The sequence below is a fragment of the Parasteatoda tepidariorum genome, chromosome 8, assembly GCF_043381705.1.
Source record: "Parasteatoda tepidariorum isolate YZ-2023 chromosome 8, CAS_Ptep_4.0, whole genome shotgun sequence".
Taxonomy (NCBI): Eukaryota; Metazoa; Arthropoda; class Arachnida; order Araneae; family Theridiidae; genus Parasteatoda; species Parasteatoda tepidariorum.
In genome coordinates, this window is record NC_092211.1 from 39,419,244 (window position 1) to 39,427,219 (window position 7,976).

Here is a 7,976-nt window from a genome sequence, read left to right on the forward strand (position 1 = left end):
ATATATATATATAGCACAATAAAGAAAAAATTAAGATTTTCAAATTTTCAATAGCATTCCTCTTTTTTAACTAAAAGAAGTTCTTTGAGCTATTACTATGATTTTAAAAATATCCTTAATTACGATTTTGATTATTGGGAAATTCTAATCAATTTTTGTCTTTTTAATAATTATCTTTATAATGGAAAATATATTTTTATTCAAATTGATGTAATGCCACAAGGATCTCAATTTTCATCTGTCTTAGTTAACTTATTTTTACACTGTTATGAAAAAAATTATACTCTTAATGAATACTTCTAAATTATACTCTTTTTGATTAATTGATGATTTTATTATCTTTAATCTATCTTACCCCGAGGAATTATTTTTTCTTCGTAATCATGATGATAATATTAATTTTAATTTTTTTGAATTTGGGTATTAAAAAAAGAAGAAAATATCTGCTTTGTTGATTTATACGATAAAAGAAATTATTTTAATTTTAATATAAATAAACTAATTACTTGAAAGTTTCTAAAAATATCAATTTAAATACCATTTTTAATCAAATGAATAGAATTAAAAATATATGTGGTAATATTTTTTCTCTCCAATGCCCACCTTTTAGAATGACCCACCTGGACATCATACAGGCATCTGAAGGGCAGATTTTTTGACCACTCTTTCAAGGGCACCATATTATGTGGGCCAACGTTGCTCCCATAGGAAGGACAGATGGCACAGAGAAGGAAAGAACATCCATGCCTTGCCCGGAATTCGAACTCAGAACCTTTCTGATGCAAGGGCAGTTCCCTAACCCCTACATAATGTTTATGTAGTAACGTAATGTAGTAATATTTATTTATCCAAAAAACAAATCGACAAACTCTTTTAAAATTTGATTAAAAAAACACAAAGGATACCCAACTAAAGAAATTTAATTCTATACGAATTCAATAAGTTAATTGTCTGTTATTATTAATAAATTTTCTGACTCAATCTTCATGGTTTGAGGGGGCGACTTCAAATATGCTAATTAAATAGAGCAAACGATATTTTAAGTTACGAAATCAGATACAAAAACGTATTTCTAATTAAGCATACATTTTGTAGCCGGATTCGGATTTCTAGGTAGCCACAATCTGGGAAATATGGTTCAAATAGTTTGGTCATTAGAGCGGTTCAAAGTTTGGCCCCCTTAATGTTAATTTTACCTTTTCGGATTTTGCCAAATTTGGGGAACATTTTTATCGAAAATTTTGCACATAGTTACAAAATTCGATTATCCAAAGATAATCCATGCAAAGAATAAATTTTAAAAATTCATTACTTTTTATTATTTTATTTAATAAATGTCGACGAAATTTTAATTGTTAAATATACAATTTTTACATCATTTGCCATGAATTGAATGTAATTATGCCGGGAAAAATAGAAAATTTGAGCGCAATCGGTGAACTAGAGAAATCGAATTTTAAAAAAGTCGTATTTTTAACAGACTTATGGTAATTACTAGAGCTGAAATATTGATAATAAATATTATTTTTGGTTAGTTTTTTTTTTTCTCATGTCATTACTTATATATTCTATGGTCATTTTTTATTATTTTCTAGGTTTTTCTTTCTTTTTTTAGTCAATTTTTCTGATTAATTTTGATTGATATTATTAATTTAAAATGCATTTTGCTTATGAATTAATTTATTTCTTTATAAATTAATGTACATTTTTGCCCTTTAATCTTGTATGTTAAATATGTTTCAATAACAAGTGTGGATATTGATTGGAGTTTTTCAAGAGATCAGCTTATGGATGTAAGGCGTTTTTTCAATTTTAAGAACATCAAAAAGCATTTAATAGTACAGTAAAATTCTGATGTTCTTTAAGATAGTAATTGAAGATTAATAAATTCTTATTTATCTTAATCAGCTAAAAATTTTAATTAGCTATTTACTTACATTTTATTTAATGCATGAACTGCTAATTTATCTTAATCACTAATTTACTTTTTTTTAAAATTCATAAAAACAGGATACGATTTATATATTTTTTTCAAGTTAATTAACGACATAAAGTTGATAATTTAAAAGGTATTTTTTTCATTTTAAAGCTATTTTTTATGGTTTTCGAGCCTTTTTTTTTTTTTAGAATTTTTTAGGTATTGACATTTTAGCTCTGGTAATTACCATTGTTCCTCGGGCACAGTAAAAATTAAACAACTCTCATTAGAATTGCTAACATTCAATTTTTTAACGACAAAAAATTGAAAAAAAAGGAGTATTAATTAACCAAATTCTTACTCAATGAAACAAACTGCTATAAAATTAAACTGCATTCTAAAATTTTCCATTCAGAATTGGCCATAAAATGTTCTGTAAGAAGATGGACTTAAACAATTTTGCTATAAATTTTTCTGTACGGATTTTATTCTGCGTCGTACGTCGCATTTTTTAACACTTTCTGCTTTAAATTCTGGATAAGGACTTACAGATTATAAATAATTTTTTTTCAAGGTTTTTTTCCTCTTTCATCACACACCTCGTTTCATAAAATATTACTCTCTATCTAGTTCACCAATAAATCTGGTATGTGATAGCAGAGCTCTTCTATTTTAAACAGAAACTGGAATGATGAATGAATTTACATCATCTCTTCCAGAAAATGCAACTTGATACAACTTCTCTTTTTAAAAAGAGAAAAAACAAGTGTCAACTGCAGCAGAAAGCGAAAATTTTGAAAATGAACAGAACTTTTTACTAATTACTGTAAACGAAAATAGCCTTATCGTGAATGAGTTCCAGAATTCTTTAGCTAACTTGACTTATTTTATGTAGCATGAATGAAAGCTTTTTTTTTTCTTTTTAACCAACCAAAAACAACTTAAACCCCTTAGTTTGAGCGACACGCATTGCATGAAACTATTATTGAACTATTTTCTTTTATTGTTTTTACTATGATAATGAAATAGAATTAGTTAAAGTAGAATAGACTTAAAATTATTGTTAGGAGCTAGTTATCCTCAATGGCTCTACAGCCCACGGTGGGCCTTGAACTTCTCAAGAAGTTTTTTCCAGGCTAATTTCTTTTTTGTTTTTTTTTTGCTAGTGTTTTCCAATTTTTTGTTTTTAAGACCAAAAGGTCTTTCTCCAGGCCATCTATCCATCTCAAATTCCGCCTGCCTCTTTTTCGTATGCCAACTGGTCTGGCATTGAAAAATCTTTTGGTGGTACGGTTTTCGTCCATTCTGATAACGTAACTTGCCCATTTTATTCTTTGTCGTTTAATAAAGTTAATAATGTCAGGTTCATTATAAGGAGTTAGTTATAAGTAATTAAAAAAATTACAGTCGGACTTCTATTAGATGAACTTCCATTCTTCGAATTTCTCTATTTTGCGATTTTTTTCGAGGAACCAAAATGATCTTGGAAATTTCTTCGTAAAATAACTTCCAAATAGCGAAGTGAATTTTCTATTTAACAAACTTTTCTTTGAGATCCACTATTTCCCAAAATATTTCAGAACATTTCAAACTTATTAACTCATTTTATTTGAGAGATGACCTTGAATTGATTTTTGCAGCCACTTAATTTTTAGAGAAAGCAGCAAAACCCCTTTCCCTTTTTGTTAGCATTTCAAACGAAAAACTCAGACAAAATGGATTTTAACAGTTGCAATTACACTTAAGAACACTTAAGATGTGGTAATGTATGTTTAAAATTACTTTTATAATAAATGCAGATGTAATTTTATACATAAATTTAGCTTTTTTTAGTTGAAATCGTATGTAGCATGACAGTGTAACACTGGATAATGTTTTGTTCTATTCTTTCCACGTAGATTTCTTTTATGGTTAAGGTTCATAAAATAAATAGTAGATAAGTAAATTCATTTAACACTTCGTACTTGAGGGTGCTTTTCCGTCACCATCTACCACTCTGGACGATACAAATTTTACACTTTATTGTTCAATAACCACTTTTTTTAATAGTCCCTATGTGTTTTTCGGCAATTGTGCCAACTGTGTGTTTTGCATTATTAACTTTTAGTGGTTGCGTTCTTTTTTTTTAATTGTAGAAAGAACCTTAAATGTAAATGGATAAAATATTGGGTCTGAACAGTTGTGGATCAGAGGATCGAGCAATCGCCTTTCCATGAAGTGCCCCAGGTTCGAATCCCAGCCATGGCTTGTCGATACGAATTCCACACCCGTCTCGATCTGATCACAGTGCAGAAGTAAAATATCCTCAGTAGTAGACGGATCATGTGTTAGAGTCCCCTTGTCGTCAGGCTCACCATGGGAGGTTTTAGTGGTTTTCCTCTCCATAATGCAATGCAATTGCAGGTTAGTTTCCTTAAAAAGTCCACCACGAAGGCTAGTTTGTCCCTATGCTTTATCCAGGAGCTCCTTTGTCTTCAGGGTTGGGTTCAAAATTAAGAGGCTATAGAGTTAAACATTGATAGTCGTAAACTTAAAATTAGGACGGCTTCTCTACGCCGGTTATAAACTAAAAGAAAAAAAAGCCTCCCTATTGTATACGTTTAATTTTATTAGAATATTTATGCACATAACTTTTTACCACACTTTAGATTTGTAGAATTAATTTAAAATTATTTTTCACTCCAAAACTTGTAGAATTTTTTTTTTTTTAACTTCATCTTTGAGTAAGACTGTAAAAATTAATTCTAAGGGACATACTTATGCAATACCCTGTATTAAAAAAATACAAATTATTTCAACAGCTAAGTACCAATATAAATTTTTACTACACCTTTGTGTCGTCATTGTCGTTCTACAGGGGCAGATCATATAAATTTAGAGAACAGAAACAAGCAAGGAACGTCGATGCACCTTTATCTTTCTATTAAGTAGGCAGATCCTGAGATGAGCGTCTGAAGGGTATTCCGATATCGAATTACGAGCTAACAGATAACAATCAGGAATGAAAGCTGAGCCAACATGAACCACTTGTCGGCAGAAATTACATACAAATATTTGCATGACCCATACATTATTCACCCATACATTGTTACCCATACAATATTTACATGATATATACATGACCTACATGTAATGTTTGAAACGCATGCATGATTATCGTTACATTAGAATGTATGTTGGCACTCAAAGTGCCCTATGAAAAATTTTAAAGTGGTAGCCAAGTTGAACTATATACTAAGCTAGCAAACAAAAGGTATAATTAAATTATGAGCAAATAAAATATTTAAGTTTTTTGAGTTTTATAACTTTTTATAATCACTTAAGTAGTTAACATGCCCAGTAGCTAATTTGCAATCCAGTAACTTTTAACGACTCTCGCTCTTTTTTTTTTTTGTTGAAATTTTTCTCTTGGCTGTAGTTTGTCCCAATTATAGATCAAGCTTTTATNTAAAAGCCGTTGGGAGCATTTTAAAAATTATTAAATTTTTTTTTAAAAAATTGAATTTTTCAAAAATGGCTGGAAATTTTTTTTCTTAACTTTCAGAATATAATTAGTTAGCTAAGATACATGTTGGAAGAAGAAAAAAATTCACTTTTAAAGATAAAAAAAAAATTTTTTTTGAAGGTCCACTGTAGCCTTTTAAGTAGTTAACATGCCCAATAGCTAATTTGCAATCCAGTGACTTTTAACGACTCTCGCTCTTTTTTTTTCTTCTTTTTTTTTTTTGAAATTGGCTGTAGTTTGTCCCAATTATAGATCAAGCTTTTATTTCTTTTAAAATTTTTTACACGAATTAAAAAATCATTAATCAAATTTTTTTTATTTAAAGAAATGACAAACGAAATGAAAATTTTTTTTATTTAAAGAAATGAAATGGAGAGCAAGTCATTAAATGCTGATGGATTGAAAAATCGCCGCCCGGTAGTTAAAATATTTAGTATTTTAACTACCGGGCAACTTTAACTACCTTTAATTTTAATAGAATGCTGCAGTCTCAGTGTAGATATTAAGACAATAATAATTTATAAAGAGCAATAATTTTTTTTGTAAGATGTTTAAACATTATCAATATTCTATTGAACTACAAAATATATTAAAACGCATGCTTTTCAATTAAAAATATGGCTTGAAATGATAATACTTAAATACGTCAATAGAAACTAGAATAAAAATTTCACACATTTCTAAGGAAATCAAAAATTTAAGCTACTATTTTAACATAATGTAGAAGTGAATTTTTTACATAAATAAAACATACAGTCCTTCACATAATTAAATCATATGGTGAAAATTTTTCTACTTAGAATTCTTACTAACCATAAGAAAATATATCTTGAAATGTTGCAGTAAAATATATTTTATTTATTTAATTACAAAAGCTTTTTATATAATTTACAAATGAATGTAGAATAATTACCATTAACAGTTGTCTGAGAATGAACATCAGTCACGTGACTTCCGATCTTAGATTTCTTATAAAATGATTACACATTATTAATATTCTTTGAACTTATAAAATTCATTACTACACGTACTTTTCAGCTAAAAATAAGGCTTCAAATGAAAGAAAAAAAAAAAAAAAAAACTTCAATAAAGATTAGAAAAAAATTGCACATATTTCTTAGACAAAATCTAAAATTTTAACATATTATTTTAACATAATATAGAAATCTGAAGACAACAAATTTGTATTTGTAAGTTATTTACATAAATAAAGCATAAGGTAACAATACTTTGACTTATAATTCTTAATAACAATAAGAAATTTATCGTTAAATGTTAATGCAAAATATTTCTTACTGTTTTTTATTTAAAAGAGCCTCTTTTAATATAATTTACAAATAAACGCAGAATAATTACCATTTAATTGCCTTAGAATGGACATCAGTCACGTGACTTCCGGCGTTAGATATCCGTTTTTTTAGTGTGTTTTTTTGTGAGTATGCAATAACCACAATTTCACCAGTTGAAAGAAAATAAATCCATTCAGTCAATTCATCTTAAAAATTTATCTTAGAAGGAACAATTCTATCACTTGTATAGGGAAAAAATTTATCTCTTCGGAGTAGTATCTTCACTCGAATGACGTTCTAAGCGCATTAAAAAAGTCCTTCGCGTGTTCTTGTACCGGTATTCTAAGTCTCAGTAACATACACCAGCTGTTGGAACAAAAATAACTCGCATAGAATATTCTAATTTCAAATTCTGACAGGTATTTTCATTTCCGGACGTCCATATAAATTAAGCTATTTTATAAAAAGTATTGAAGTGGAAAATATTCGTCCTTGAAATTCTAAAGTCGTCGCCATTTCAGATAGCGGCTTCCGTTTCTATGGATACGAAAAAACTATTGATTGTCCATCATATGCATGAGAGCGCATGCTCGACCATCTTAGCAGACGATAAATGAGTGACACTTCCTCTGTATTCTTCTGACCATCCGAGATTTTTTTTATTGTGTTTTTCTTCTAACTCCCGAAGAAGAATTTTAAGATTGTTTTTCCGGTTTTAAAACCGGGTCAGAATTATTATCACAAGAGTATAAGCTCCTAAAAAATTGCCATTTTTAAAGTTTTAATGTGCAAATAATAACTTCTCAATAAATATAAATAATAACTAATTGCACATACAAGGGATGGAATGCACCAAGGGGTGAGGGGAGCACACTGAAGGTGGTGCTTGGGGATCATGCAACTAAAGGGTGCCTATCTTTTAATAGTGATGGGGACATCCTTTAAATTCAAACATATCCTCCTATTTCAATAGATTATAGAAAATACCTTGTAACTATTATTTAAATAACTAGGAAGCTCCTCTCACCAACTCCCTAGATTGCTCCTTAGTCATCATAGTTCTTCACCCCTTATAAGTCAATACTATTATTAATAAAAAAAAAAATTCTTTTTTAATGAATAATTATAATTTTACGTGTGTAATTTTTTTATGTGTATCACTATATCTGCTAATTTTCAATTTTATTTATTTAATTGTTAAGACTCGAAAGGTTTTTTTTTTTTTTTTTTTTTTTTTTTTTTTTTTTTTTTTTTTTTTTTTTTT

At 28.5% G+C, this 7,976-nt stretch overlaps 1 protein-coding gene across 2 annotated transcripts in view; it reads right to left on the reverse strand.

The window, feature by feature from the left end:
• The window catches only part of LOC107451426 (uncharacterized), a 66,033-nt gene extending 58,779 nt beyond the window's left edge, over positions 1-7,254 (reverse strand). For both annotated transcript variants that reach the window (XR_006225273.2, XM_043043376.2), the window contains exon 1: positions 6,780-7,254. The gene's annotated coding sequence lies outside the window, so the exon portion shown is untranslated. The remainder of the gene's footprint in view (positions 1-6,779) is intronic.
• Between the last annotated feature and the right edge of the window lie 722 nt (positions 7,255-7,976).